Below are 15,964 nucleotides of genomic sequence, written 5' to 3' on the forward strand. Positions count from 1 at the left end.
TTCATTTCTATTGAGGCCACATCCTAACTAACTCTCATTGATGTCACTTCCTTCCATTCTCTGTGTCCTGGGTGGCAGCAGTGGAATCTTGCTCTGCCTGCAGTCTACCCCTTCTCCTGCTCCAACCAGCTGTCCCTCCAGAAACCAGAGTCCTGTTTCTAAATAGCTAACCACCTCACTCCTATGTTATAGTAGTCTTTAGTGAGTTCCCATCATATTTTCAATAATGCCTAAGGCCCCTTACTGGCTCACAAGGCCCTGATATCCCAGGTCACCTCTCCAAGCACATGTCTTCCACATCCTCCATGCTCTGTCTTTGCACCCACCATATCAAACTTCACTTAATTTCTCAAACACAACATATGCTCTCTTTCATCTTTCCTTACTGTGCTCCTTTTGACCCCCAAAGCTTTCCTATCTCTTTGCTCTGCTAACTCCTACTCATCATGAGCTTGCAGCTTAATTGTCACTTTTTTCAGAAAAACTTTTCTGATCACCCACTTTAAAACCCTCCTGATGCAGGTCGGTGCTCTTATACTGTGCTTTCAAAACTCTCTCTGCATTCTCTAACAAAGCGCTTGACCTACTTTATTGCTACTGCTTGTTGTGTTTGTCTTCTCAGCTAGACCACAAGCATTATGACAGCAGGAACCAGGTTTATCTTGTTAATCCTTATATCTCTAGTACTTAGGATAATTTCTGGAACATAAAAGATCCTTAAAGTGTCTTTCTTAAATGGATGAATAAATACATAAGTGAACTTAAATACTCAATTCTTAGTGAACTGGTAGTACATTCAGGATTAGGGATCAGACTAGTGTTTTCTAATCTACTAAATTTGAGTTGTCATAGTATTACTGTTAGGCTATTTATTCATTCATTGAATATTAGATGTCAAAGAGCAAATAATCATTAAATACTACTTTACAGCTTATAAATCATTTTATTACCTAATCCTAAATGCTGAAAGTAGGTAATTTTCATAACCTCATTTTTAAAAAATGAAGCTTGCTTTCTTCTTTCTTTGCTTCCTTCTTTTCAAGTCAGTAAAAAAGCCCTGTCACAAGGAAGGCATCAAAGAGGATAGGGAAGGTCATCCTTCAGGGGTTGGGAATCACCCAAGAAGGGACTCCAAATGAGGTACCAGATCAAAAGGATCAGGAGTTGGGCTACACACTAGAGAATTAAGCAAATAAGACAATATGTTAAGGGTAGCAGGATTCAAATACCTCCCTACTGGAGAAAGCGGTTACAAACATGGAAAGGGAGGAGGGATTAGAATGAACCCAGTGGTGGTGATTGGAATTAGAGATAGTATGAACTCGTGATTTTCAGTACAAGACCCTGGGTCAGAGATGACCTGACATGCCTGAGGACCAATAGAAAAGCCTTCATGGCTAGCACATCACATGGAAGAGAACGGAAAGAGATGAAGTCTAGAGCTTAGTAGGACCTATTAATTCAGAATCTTAGAAATTAGACCCCAGAACCTTAAATTTCAACAAATTTTACCAGTTATTTTTAACTACTCAAAAAATTTAAGCTTCTTCACACTAAGGAAAAGACTTTAAGATATTAACCTAATCACCCTTTCCAACTTTAATGGCTTCAGAAATATATCCAAATAAAAAACAAGCAACTCAAGGGAACAAAAAATCAAATTTAGTCAACACTGAATGAAATGACTCAAGTTAATTATCCTTAATTATTGGTGTCATCAACCCTGGAGTCATTATCAAAGACTTAAATCCAAGCATGGGACAGCAGTACTCTTTCCTCAACAACAGGGCAGCAGGCCTGGCCTCTGCAAGCTCTGAGGCAAACTCACCCTCTCCACACACATAGGTAAGTCCACTATCCTAGCCCAAGATGCTTTTACTCCAGACCTCAGCTCCCATGGTTCTGCCACTGAAGTCATTTTTCCTTTAATCTGTTCTTTTTCTGTCCCTTTTAGTCCAGGCTGACAGTGGTTCCGTTTATATGGATCTCATAAGAAATACGTCAGTTACCCATGTTGCACACAGAAGGTCCCAACCATCAGACAATAGGACTTTCCACAGATCCTTCCTGGATAACTGTATTTCCAATCCTGACTCACGCTGAAATGGGTGACTGGTTCATGTTCAGTTAAATCTTCACATGGAGCTCTATTCTTCGGGGACTCGCTTTATGGAAACCCCAGATTTTTCAAACCATCAATTTCTGGTTTCTTTCTACCTGAGTTCAGGTCTCAATTTATCCTTTTCCTCCACATTTTACCATAAGCTGCAAGGAGAAGTTGTGCCGCACTTTCCACTTTTAAATTGGGAATCTCTCCTGCTAAATCTAAGCTTGTCACTTTCAAATTCTGCCATTCATCTAACATCAGGCCTCAGTTTTGCCAATATCTCTGCTACTTTAAAACAAGTTTTCTTTCTTCCAGATGCAATGACACATTCATCATTTCTGTCTACAGCCTCAGTGGAAGTACCTTTAGCATCCATATTTCTATCAACATCCCTTCAAAGTAATCTAGGCCTCTTCCATCAAGCATCTCATAATTCTTCCAGAATCTCTGCTTTATCCATTTATAAAGCTGTGCCAGCATTTTTAGTATTTGCGAATCACAGCATCACCCCACTCTTCTGGTACCAAACTCTGCTTTGGTTTTCTAAAGCTGATGAAACGCAATATGCCAGAAATGGACTGGCTTTCACAACGTTGAAATTTTATAATTTTGTTTCTTCTTAGGCCATGAAAATATCTAAGTCAAGTCATCAGCAGGATGATATCTCTGAAGACAGGCTGCCGGCATCTGGGACACCTCTGCCACATGGCAAAGTACACAGCAACATCTGCTGCTCCTTCTTTCCCAGCTTTCATTGCTTCCTCCTTCTCGCTTCAGTGGCTTTCTCCCAGCTTCTCTGGGTCTTCTCTGAATTTCATCTCCTAGCTTCTGTCTGTGTTTTTCCCTCTTACAAAGAGTCAGAGGATTATGACCCACTCAGTAATATCTTCATATTCTTTCATCAGTGATGACAAAAGTACCACACTAATGTGAAGTGTCAACAATAGGAGGTATACGGGGATGTGGTTTGTTTTCCATGACTTTTCTGTAAACTTACAACCTCTCTAACCATAAAAGTAAAAAACATGTTAAGTGGGAAAAAAAAGCAGACGCAGAATACAACATATCATATGATTCCATTTAAATAAAATGTAAATATTAATAAATTTCTAGAGACAAAATTAGATTAGTGGTTATGTAGGGCTGGGGAAGGATAAAGCAATTGAGAGGTGACTACTAAGGGGTTTGGGATTTTTCATCTTGGAATAATGCAAATGTTCTAAAATTTATTGTGACGATGAATGCACAACTCTGTGATTATACTAAAAGCCATTGATTGAACACTTTGGATGGATTGTATGGTACGTGAATATATCTCAATAAAATTGCTTTAAAAATTTATCTTTGGCTAATACCATGATCATTCTATTTTGGAAAACTGTTACTGCAGTGATTAAAATATGCTGAGAGAGAGATGATTGCCTACTTTATCAGTCAGGGTCCTGGCAGAAAACAGACGGTACCCTCCAGCTGAGTAATTTGAGATAATTTTAATAAGAGGAGCCTTTGCAAAAGCATAGGAAGAGTTTAGAGAACTCAACAATGCAGAACCTCAGGAATAGCAACAATATGAAGACCTGAGAAGGCAAAGGGAGAGCTGAGAATCTAGAAGGATAGGTGTATGGAGAGGGCTGCCTGGTAGGAGCTGGGACACAGTCTACCCATTGCCCAGCAGGGAGGGAGCTACAGGGATAAAATTCAACCTCACTATCCTCCTGCCTCTGGTCTCCCCATTGGCCAGACACATCATGAAGCCAGAGAGCTCACTGACACAGGCCATGTAGGTCAGCCTTCCATGGCCAAGAGCAGACTATCTGCAGTACACCCACCTTTTCACATATCAGACTGATTTAGACAAGTGGTATGTCACAAGATGTGCTGTGCTTCTTCTCACATACAGGATTGGATTGTGATTTCTTCTTTGAAAGCATCTCCAGATCACATATTTTCCCTGTCCTTTAGATCCATTATCCTAATGGTCTTTGCTGGTCGTTCTACTGGTTTTGGCTGACCGGCATCCATTTGCCTTCTGCTGGTATAAGCACCCAGGATTTTGATAAAGTGTCAACCAATTTCCCTGCAGCCCATTTGTTTGGCAAATGCCAATGCCACTCCAGACTCAAAGAATGGGGAGTGGCACAGGACTATCTATCCAGTGCAATCTCAACGATAATTGACTACTAGGGATAGATCTGACCTAAATTTATCCAAATAGATCAAGGCCTGTTGACTCCTGAGGACGAGATGCACTGCTCCCTGCCAATGTGAATGAGCAGGCAGGTTGCCTAAGAGCCACCATTTTTGGCAAGAGGAGATGCTTGCTGAAAATGGAAATAACACCAAGGAATTACGGCCAAAAAAAGAAAGAAAGAAACTGCATATTATTTTCACCACATTAAGCCTCATCCTACTACTGATCTTTTCTATAACATAAGACAATGAATACCCTTTCTTGTTTGCGTCTGATTCTCAGTTGTTGACAACTCAGAGATGCCCCATCAATATGATCGATCCTGTCATATGTCTCTCATGGCTCCTCAGGTGCTATGAGCAAAACTAACTATCTTCCAGGTTGTCTCAGTTAATGTTCTTGAAAATACCTGCTCACAGGCAGGTATTAATATACTCTGAGCAGCCTACTGAGAAGCCTTAACATTTATGTGCTAACATCTGAACTCAGTGTAATTAGAATAAATGTTTAGACTAGCCAATAACAATTTTACAGGATGATAAATACTCCTCCCTTCACATTTGGCAGCTATTTCCTGAGGACTGCTATTTATTAGGGTTCAGGGACCTAATAGGACTAAAACATAGCACCATCACAGAATTCACTTGAATTTAGCAGAGACAGCCACATCAAGAAGCTCATATTACACAAAATGATATAATATTATAATTGAAGTATACATGAGATGTTAGGGGAACTCAAAAGAAGGAGCTCTTAATTCCACTAAGTTGCAAGTAATCAGGTAAACTTCACAGACAAGGTGACTTTTTTCTTTTTACATGGGCAGGCACCGGAAATCAAACCCGGGTCTTCTGGCATGGCAGGCAAGCATTCTTGCCTGCTGAGCCACCATGGCCCACCCAACAAGGTGCCTTTTAAGTAGGGTTTGGAAGTGTACATGGGATCCTGGGTAAGGAAGCTGGACAACGCATACTGAGGAAGCAGCATGAACAAAGGCATATACGTGTGTAAAGCCTCGAGTGGCTTTGGTATAGACAGAGGAGGATAAGGAGAGTTTGGATCCTCCCTGGTTATCCAGTATGTGCAGGTTTTGTGACCTTGGGAAAGTTACCTAATTTTTCTTGGTAGCACTTCCTCATGTGTAAAATAAAATGAATAATAATACCTTGTTCAAAATTGTTGCTAATATTAAAAGGGTCAAGTGCCTGTCACTCAAAAAATATTATTAGGAGAGAGATAGTTGATTAGGCTGGAATGGCAGACTGACACCAGATTGTGAAAATTCTTATAAGCTCTGCTAAATAATTGACTTTTATATACAGTTTAATATACATCAAATATCAAAGTTTTTAAGTAGACATGATCATATTTATATTTTAGAGGAATAATTCTGACAACACTGTGACTCCTGAATTTGAGTAAGGAGAGATTGAAGGCCAGGAATCTAGGATATTACAATATCCTTACAACAGATGATAAAGGCACGGGGGCCTGAACCAGCATAGCTGCAGTGAAAGTGGAGAATTAATGACCGAGTAAGCAATCGAAATGCAAAAGGGAGGAGTCAAGAATGAAAGCAGTTTCTGGAGGCTGGAAGTATCTTTAAGTAAAATAGAGATTATAAAAAGAGGAATAGGTTTGGGGGAGGAAACAATAAGTTCAAGTTCTAGATCTGCTGAATGTAAGCTGTGCCTATGCTACAAAAAAAGATAAAAATCACAGAAGCTGTTGTAAATATGAGTCTGGAGTTCAAGAGCAAATTCTAGGCTGGAGGTAGACACGTGAAAGCCAACAGCAAATACAACTGCAGAAGTGGAATTGATGGGCTAGACCAAGAATGAGGCTAGCGTCCTGAAAAACACCAAGGCAAAAAGGAAGAAGGGCCAGAAAAGGAGACTTAGAGGTCATCATCAGAGTGGTAGCAAGTGAAACAATGGAGAATGGAGACCTCAAAAGCAAGGGAGAAAGAAGTGCTGAAGAGTAGCCATGAGGGATTAAGGATACAGAGAGTTAATGCTTACAATGTATATATTGTATCCTTTAATCAAGGACAGTACTGGCCTGGATTCATACTTAACCCCAGAGAAGGAAGTTTCAGGAAAGTGATCAAAACAGAAGTCAGACTGAAGTGGCTAAGGGCAAGGAGAAGAGTGAGGACCTAGTACTAGATTGAAGGGTCCGCTGACTCAAGGAGCTGATTGACAACCCTTCCAGACTTCCCTCACTCTGAAATTCCCCTGCCCTTAGAACCAGAGCCTGGTGTAACTAAACAATTTGTGCAATGGGGCTGTCCTGTGAGCCAGCACCCCACAAAATGGATCTTTTATCATCAGAAATTGCTTTTAAACAGCCAGGCAGTTACAGGTAGCATTTTGTTTGACTTTCCAGGAACTTTCCTCTATTCCCCGTGTAAGAACTTTACTCAGGACAAGTAGCAGTGATTTAAGAGTTACATTTTCAGTCCCTGAAAGCAGACAATAAAAGAGTGATGAGGTCTTATTCAGTCTTGGGTCATCCTCAAGAAATAGTGAATGCTAACAAGAGTTTCATGTAATTCAAGCAATATAGAAGCTGTCAAGATATATATTAATACCATCTTTCATATTTATAGTACTGGGAAAGAGGGGTCAAAACTTATTTCCAAAGTTATCTTATTAATCTTCAAATTCACCTTTGAATGTAAGACAGAGATATGGCCCATTGTACAAAGGAAGAAATTGGGGTACATGATCCAAAAGAAACTCAGTGACCAGAGTTCACAATAGAGATTTCTAGACATGTTTTAATGACACGTTAGAGCAGCATCCTTCAAAGTGTGGTCTACGAAAACTTGCATCAAATTTAGGTTGGGTCCTTTATTTAGAAATGCACATTCCTTGCCTCCACTTCAGACCTACCAACTGGTTTCTTTAAAGGTGATCCTTGAATTATGAATTTTAAGAAAAACCATAGAAGGTTTTTTTGCATCTGAGGGTTTGAAAAATATTGAAAGATCTCCAATGATTCCACAAGGTCAGTATTTATTGAGCATCTCCTAGATGTGAGTTATTTTCTGCTGACTCTAATAGCAAAGAACATAACATTGTTCCTGCCCGGAAGGAGTTTTACCAGACTTGCATACCACTGTCATTCCTCTTCATAGCCCCTAGAATTGGTGACACACTGACTCACTCAAAGCTAATTGTTTCAGGGAAGAACACTGGACTCCTGACCAAAAATTCTCTCTCTACTCTGCCTCTCTCTCTATCTCTATCCATAATTTGATCTAGGCCACAGACACCATAAGCAGTTAGTGGTGAATGCTGAAGTTGATCAATTAGGATTAGATTTTAGAGTATTGACCATGGTAAGCCATGTGCAGAGAGCCTGCAGGATATCCAGTCAAGAGAAAGGTGGAGGAAACTCACAGAGAGAAGCAGAGATGAGAGGGCCTCATGAGCCAGAGAGAGAGAGAGAAAAGTTTAAGTTCCTAATAACTTTCCAGCTTCCTTAAAGCCCATCCACCACTTCTATGAGACTTCATATATCTTCATATAAAAGTTTTTACTCAAGTTAGTGTGAGTGATTTTCTGTTCTCAGAAATTATATAAGCCTTACTTGAAAAGAAATCTGTTTATAGTTGAATACATACAGAGCATTCAACTCCGTTCTTCCTTATCTCAGTAAAGGGAAACACCTTTAACCAGCTGTGTAAGCCAGGATCCTTGAAATCATCCCTCTCCCTCATCTATCACATGAATTGCTAAATTCATCTCCAAATGTCTCTGAATATCATTCATTTCTTTCCATTTAAAACAACTATCTAAGTCTAAGTGAACAAGATCTCCTATCTCAAGGGCCTTCTAACTGGGTTACCAAAAATCTACTCTTCATCCTGCAGCCAGATAGATCCATGCAAAATGAACCTCTGATCACGTCTGCACTGCTCCACTTTTATGCTCAACAGCATTCAGTGACTTCCCACTGCACTTTGCATAAAAACCACTATCCCAAACAGAGCCTACAGGGCCTTCATTCTGCACCAGGTCTTCCTTTGCTCTCTTCTCTTGAGTCTTTTGGCCTTCTTTCACTAGCTAGCACTTGCCACACTCCTTTTCACCACAGAACCTTAGTAAATGCTTTTCCCTCAGCCAAAAACACTCCTTTCATCCCTTTTGCCTAGTTAGGTCCTCTGGATCTAGTCTCAAGCCTCATTCTCTCAAAGCCTGTTCTGATCTCCCCAGTCAAGACCCAATACCCAGAGTGTAGACTCTTGTGACAACATGCAACTTACCTTCATCATTTATCACAATTGCCAATCTAAATTTGGATGATGACTTGATTATTAACTATCAGCTAGAACATAAGCTCTCTGAATATCTGTTTTGTTCCTCTCTTGTTTCCCTATCATCTAGTGCTGTACTTGGTTCACAGTTGATTCTATGAAATATCTGTTGAATAAATGGTGAATGATTCAAATAAGCAAGAAAAAGAAAGAAAGAAACAGTGCAAGAAAACCAGATTTTTAACTGATGAGCGTATCAGTTTGCTGAAACTGGGGACCACATAGTAATGTAGAAGTTGGAGAAGTCAGGAAAGCATATGAAAGATACTGATTCAAGGCAGGTGGAGACAACAGAGAACTGGGTTAGCTGGGACTTGGTTAAATAGCAAACCAAAATCATTAACTTGAGGTGAAAAAGATAAGCAATCTGGGACAGGAACCAAAGCAGGACTACAGGGAGTCTTCCATCTGAAAGAAACCTTCTGGATGAGCATACAGATAATCAAGTGACCGATAAGTGGATGAACTAGGTTTTTAAGCAGCCAGATAAAGCACCAAGGGGAGATGCTGCTGGTGAAAAACAGATGAAAAATAATAGAAAGGAATAGCCACAGGAATGTCCACTTGATAATGACAGCAATACAAAAGAACCCTTAATTTATACTTAGCTTGTGCCAGGTAAGATTTAAATACTTTAGTAAATGATTTCATTTAAATTCTCAAAATAATTCAATGAGGCAAGATTATTATACCTATTTTACAAATTAGGAAACTGAGTCTTAGCAACTTACCCAAAGTCAACAATTTGTAAGAGGCAGGGGCAGGGTTTGAACCCAGGGAGCTTGAATCTACATTTCTATCCACTACAGTATACTGTTTCTTTATGAGATTAGGGACCAGAACTGATTGTTAGTCAAGTTGGCCTGTTCGTGTTTTAGCCTTAAAATAGGAAAAGAGAAAGGACAAAATCAGTGAGAACCAGAGTAAGATTGGAGACACTTATAAAAAAAGGGATCAGAGGCCTCTAAAGAGATTTAAAAACTGACATTATTTAATGCACCATTGTTTCATCAACAATAAGATGTGTGTTAACAGTGTGAGATTTGGAGTCAGATAGATATGCTTTCAAATACTGGCTCTGCCGCAACCTAGCGTGTAACTAATATTTAAACTCTCTGATGCTTGGTTTCTCTGTCTTTAATGGAGATATAAATAGCAAGCTCAGCTAGTTCTTAAAAAGGTTTAATAAGATAATATACTCAGAAGTCCTTAGTATGAACTAAAGTATGCTCTCAAAAATTAATTATATAAGCTATTTTACAGAATAAGGAATAGGGAACTTTGTTGTTGATATTATACCTATAGACCAAAGGGTTCATCGCCATTGACTTAACAGATACACATCTGGGCATGGATGAACTTCTTATTAGCTAAATATGTCCCAAGGGAAGACATAAAGTCCCCCTGTGAATACTGTCAAACAAAGTTGATAACTCTGTAGATATATTTTACTCTAAGAAATACTGACAGCTAAAGTAAACTCAACTTGTGTGCCAATCAGAAGTCTCCAAGCAGCTTTAGAGCTGGCTTTAGAGGTATTTCTGAGAGTCAAAAGCTTTACTACTACCATTTCCAAAGCATGTTTTAGAGTATACCCAAAAGAGTTGCTCTTCCATAAAGCAGTGAATCTGGCTTTGCAAGACTATTTGCAAGTCTTTAAAAGACTGAAGGATTTGAAGATTTTGAGATAAATTCACCAGTGACGTTGCAGTTCTTGACTTTAAGGATGGAGCTAATGAGGATATGGAAAACATTGATTCTCAAACATTTTGGTAGATTAACTCAGCACATGTTTGGAGGGAAAATTTACCAAAGTCCGTGAAAAGAAATTTAACACACATTCTTTATAATCCAGCAAACCCACTTCTTAGAATCTATTCCACAAAAAACATTTGCACAAAATGGAAAGATACATGTAAAACAGTGTTCTTTGAAGTATTGTCCATCAATAGAGAAATAGCTTTATAAATTAGAGTATCTCCATTAAATAAAATGTTATAATACTAATAAAAAATGAGGAAAAAATGCTCTTACATTAAGTTTAATAGATTTCAGTACATCAGAAATACTTAGTATAGTCTCACTTAAAATATATGTCACATATGTATACACACTAGAATCTTTATACAAATGATCTTTGAGTTCATACAGTAATGGTGGTTACTTCTGAAACAGTGGGATTGGCATATAATTTGAGGGAATGGGATAGAGAAGACCCGTAACATTTATTTTTTTACATTTTTATTTTTATTTCATCTTTGGTACTATTTGAATTTTAAGTCATAAATATTTATAACTTTTGCTACTAAAGTTAATTAGTTTTTCCTGAAAACTATAAATAAAAACAAAATCCACAGCAATGCATCTGAAAATCTCCCTTTCATTTACATCCATTATATTCTCATCCAATGGCTCCTCCGTTGGCCCCCTCCTTGTTTCTGGGAAAGCTCCTTTTGCACCTTTATGCGTATCTCTGGCCTTTCTCAACCAGTTTTCTTGCTTCTTCTGTTTTGTCTAATGCTTCCCTTTTCCCCAGGTTCTTCATCACTGTGCTGGTTTGAAAGGATGTATGTACCCTAGAAAAGCCATGCTTTAATCCTAATCCCATTTTGTAAAGGCAGTCATTTCTTCTAATCCCTATTTAGTATTGTATGTTTGAAACTGTAATTAGATCATCCCCCTGGAGATGTGATTTAATCAAAAGTGGTTGCTAAACTGGATTAGGTGGAGGCATGTCTCCACCCATTTGGGTGGGTCTTGATTAGTTTATGGGAATCCTATTAAAAAGGAAACATTTTGAAGAAAGCTAGAGATTTCTGAGGGAGCAGAGAATGACATAGCCATGAAAAGCAGGGAGTCTACCAGCCAGCGACATTTGGAGAAGAAGAAGAAAAATGTCTCTCGGGGAGCTTCATGAAACAGGAAGCCAGGAGAGAAAGCTAGTAGATGATGCCATGTTCACCACGTGCCTTTCCACTTAAGAGAGAGACCCTGAACTTCATCGGCCTTCTTGAACCAAGGTATCTCTCCCTGGATGCCTTAGATCGGACATTTTTATAGACTTGTTTTAATTGGGACATTTTCTTAACCTTAGAACTATAAATTAGCAACTTGTTAAATTCCCTCCTTTTGAAAGCCATTCCATTTCTGGTATATTGCATTCCAGCAGCTAGCAAACTAGAACAATCACCAACCCCAAAGAACCACAACTGTCAGTGGAGTGACACCTCACAGAGTGTATGGAAAGGAGGCATACTGAGGGGGAGTAAAGCCCACTTTTTTACTTCTTTATCATCTTTACCAAGCAAGAGGAGAAGAAACTCTGATGACACCAATAGACTAATAATTGTTCCAAAATGCATGTCTGTCTCTCTCTCTTTCTCTTTCTCTCTCTCTCCCTCCCTCATTCCCTCCCTTGCTCTCTCTCCCTTCCATCCTCTCTTTCTCTCTGTTCTCCTCTTTCTCTCTCCCTCTACCACATAATCTGCCCCATAAGCCTGAGTTTTATAACTACAGATCCTGTGGCTTCATTATTAGAACCCCAGAACCTACCACATACCTTATGCATAGTAGGTGCTCAAGAATGTTTGTTGAATATATGTTTGGACAGGTCATACTCTCAAACAGCTTATAGCCTGTTAGAAGGGCTTATGATTGCAGTAATTTCTCCTTAACATCGAATGTTCTGCTGATTCATTATTACTTGAGAGGCAATAAGCTTCAAACTACCAGCAGCCAATAACTAAGGATTTGCTTCTGCAAAGTTCTGCATGCTAATACAGGCTGTCAGCCACAGAACCCAGCAGAGCTGTGCTTAGCAACCAGTCTATTTGCTATCTATTTTGGTTAGCTATGCCAAAAGTTATTCTAAAGTCATTCAATCAATGACTTCATGTTATTAAAAAAAAAAAAAAAAACCACAGAGAGATGAGAAAACAACCAAAGATACGTATGTTTAAATCTCTAAAGTCTGCTCCAAAATACCTTTCTTTTTATTTACAAACCATTGGGAGGGACCTGTAAGGCAGAAGGAAGGTGTCTTTGACTTTCATCACTGTGGAAGGAGAAATTCAGAACAGCTGTCTGTTTACCACTCCGACCTCATTTCCATGACATTGAACTGTTCATTTGGGAAACATGAAAAATACAGTTAATTCTTTTTTTTCCCCTAAGATCTTCCTAAAGACAAAAGGCCCTTGGTGAACTAAAGCATGATTGAACAGTCACAAGTGTCTTTTAAGCAATAGGGAAAGATGCTCAGCCTTCAAGTTGTGAATAAAATACAATGCACAATCTGTATATTTTTATCTTTCTGTGCTATTATTTCTTCACAGTATTTTGGCTCATAATTTCTGTAGAGAAGCCTCTGAATATAATGGTTATAAACTTCCAAAAAATAACTAAGGCTGAGGTTGAGACCTGAACCAAGTACATTCACTTTTCCCATGTTGGTTTATGCCGCCTTGAATCAAATGAGTCCAGATATGACCAAGCCAGACTATATTACATTTCAATCACTGTGGCCAAAGTGCTTTATTATTTCACATATTGTATAAAATCCTAATGCAAATGTAAAGAAACATAGTTGTTTTAATTCAATACATTTCCTTATGTCTCAAGTCAGGCTTTTTAAAAAGCAACCACTTATTTTGAAAGGATTTTAAATTTACTGGATAGTTGCAAAAATAATACAAAAGCCATACAGAAAACACCAACATACATCTACACAGAAATCCAGATTCACCAACTTTTAAAATTTGTCCACATTTGCTGTGTCATTCTGTCTATTCATCTGTTCGTTCATCCATCTATCTATCTATTTTCTAAAGATTTGAGAGGAGGTTGTATACCTCATTCTCTTTGAACACTACACTTCCATGTATGTTTCCCAAGAACAAGGATGTTTACTTATGCAACCAACATATGCACAGTTATCAGGTTCAAGAAATTTAACACTGACATAAAGCTTACAGTCTATATTCCAATTTTTTCATATGTCCCAAGAATGTCTTTTTGGGTCTTTTCTCCCCTGTTATTAGATCCAGTCCAGGGTCATGTGTTGCATTTTAATTGTCACTAACTCTTTAGTCACTCTTTGTGTGTGTGTGTCTGTGTGTGTGTAAACATTCCCATCTCAACCCCCAACCACACAATTGGGTGGGATTAAGCATGCTCATAATGTTGTGCTACCTTTACCAACATCATTCATTACTAGAACTTTCCCATCACCCCAAGCAGAAACCCCGAACTGATTATGAATTAACTTCCACAACCCCATAATCTGTAGTTTACTTTCTGTCTCTATGAGTTCGCATAGTCTAGCTATTTAATATAAGTAGGATCATACAATACTTGTCACTTTGTGTCTGTTGTAGAACCCCTATAAGGAATTTTTTTTTTATTTCTGTTACTATGCTCTTCAGCCCTGTTTGGGTCCTTTTCATGTTTTCTCTTTCTTTATTGACATTCTCTTTGTGTTTGCCTATCATTCACCTGATTTCCTTTAGTTCTTGGTCCATTTTTTCCTTCAACTCTTTGAGCACATGTAGTACCATTTTTTCAAAAGGCTTTGTCTAATTATGCATGATGCTCAATGGCTAGAGGTGGCTGAATGACACATCGACTGAGAAGTAGAATGGTGAACTGTGGAGTATACATATGATGGAATATTCTGTGGCTACAGAAAAAAAATGAAGTAGTAAGGCCTGCAAAGAGGTAAATGAATCCTGGTGAAATTTTGTGGAAAAAAATAAGTCAGAAACAATAGAATAACTATTACATGGTCTCTTTTAGAAAATACCTTATAAGGAAATTGGTGCCTTGGTTATAAGCTCTTGTTCTAGTTTGCTAGCTGCCGGAATGGAATGGTTTTTCAAAAGGGGAATTTAATAAGTTGTAAGTTTATAGTTCTAAGACTGAGAAAATGTTCCAGTTAAAACAAGTCTATAGAAATGTCTACTCTAAGGCATCCAGGGAAAGATACCTTGGTTCAAAAAGTCAATGAAATTCAGGATTTCTCTCTCAAGTAAGAAGGCACATGGCAAACACAGTCAGGGTTTCTCTCTCATCTAGAAAGTCATGTGGTGAACATGGCGTCATCTCCTAGCTTTCACTCCTGGCTTTCTGTTTCATGAAGCTCCCAGGGAGGCATTTTCCTTCTTCATCTCCAAAAGTCGCTGGCTGGTGGACTCTCTGCTTTGTGGTTCTGTGGCATTCTCTGCTGTGGCTTTCTCATGGTTCTGTCATCTTTCTCTGCTCTCTCTGAATCTCCTGGCTTTCTCTCTTGTCATTCTCTAGCTTTTCCCAAAGTGCTTATTCTTTTAAAGGATTCCAATAAAACCAATCAAGACCCACCTGGTGTGGGTGGAGACATCTCCACCTATCAAGTTTAATACCCACACTGAGTCACATCTCCATGGAGATAAGCTAATTAAGGTTTCTAACATACAGTACTGAATAGGGTATAGAAGAATCAGCTCCCTTTACAAAATAGGATTAGGATTAAAACATGGCTTTTCTAGGGTACATACATCCTTTCAAACTGGCACACCTCTTATAGCAGACACATTTAGTCCAGAGCTGTAAATGTTATTTCTAGATTTTGAGGTGCTGTGCTACATATGTATAACCTGGTATCTCCCTAGAACTTTGGATACTTGTGTGACACATAAGACTCACAGTTGGAGTTCTGCAGCTCTGGAAGTCAGCATTGCTACATACAATAACTGTTAAAGAAACAAACAAGAAAAAGAACTAAGAATGAAACCAATCAGGTCAGGACTAAAGTAAATCAGAATACAGGAGTAAAAATGACATTGTCTGTATTTTAGAACTTTACTTACTTAGAGATTAAAAGGAACATAGGCTTATTTTGTCTAAAATCTAAATTTTTCTTTAGCACATAACCTAACTCAACTTGTATGGATAGTTCATTTAAACCCACACACTAAATAAATCCTGAGGAAGAAAAATGAAATCAGAGGTGTCACACTACCTGACTTTAAGGCATATTCTGAAGGTACAGTGGTCAAAGCTGCATAGTACTGGCATAAAGATAGATACACTGACCAATGGAATTGAATAGTGTTTAGATATAGACCCCCTCATCTATAGACAATTGATCTTTGATAAGGCAGTCAAGCCAAATTACCTGGGACAGAACAGTCTGTTCAACAAATGGTGTCTAGAGAACTGGATATCCACATGCAAAAGAATGAAAGAGGATTCATATCTCACACCCTATATAAAAATTAACTCAAAATGGATCAAAGACATAAGTGTTAGATCTAGGACCATAAAACTTTTAGAAGACAATGTAGGGAAATATCTTATAAATCTTATA

The 15,964-nt window shown here is 38.5% G+C and overlaps 1 protein-coding gene across 2 annotated transcripts in view; it reads right to left on the reverse strand.

Annotated features, from left to right (window-relative positions):
• Positions 1-12,604: 12,604 nt before the first annotated feature.
• PRELID2 (PRELI domain containing 2) overlaps positions 12,605-15,964 on the reverse strand; it is a 242,249-nt gene continuing 238,889 nt past the window's right edge. Inside the window, exons 7-8 of one of the 2 annotated variants that reach the window (XR_013166238.1) lie at positions 15,301-15,347; positions 12,605-12,742 (exon numbers count right to left, since the gene is read on the reverse strand). The gene's annotated coding sequence lies outside the window, so the exon portion shown is untranslated. Of the gene's footprint in view, positions 12,743-15,151; positions 15,348-15,964 lie in introns of those variants that run through there. The other variant, XM_077137308.1, reaches the window with a different exon arrangement.

This window comes from Tamandua tetradactyla, chromosome 20 (genome assembly GCF_023851605.1).
Source record: "Tamandua tetradactyla isolate mTamTet1 chromosome 20, mTamTet1.pri, whole genome shotgun sequence".
Lineage (NCBI taxonomy): Eukaryota > Metazoa > Chordata > Mammalia > Pilosa > Myrmecophagidae > Tamandua > Tamandua tetradactyla.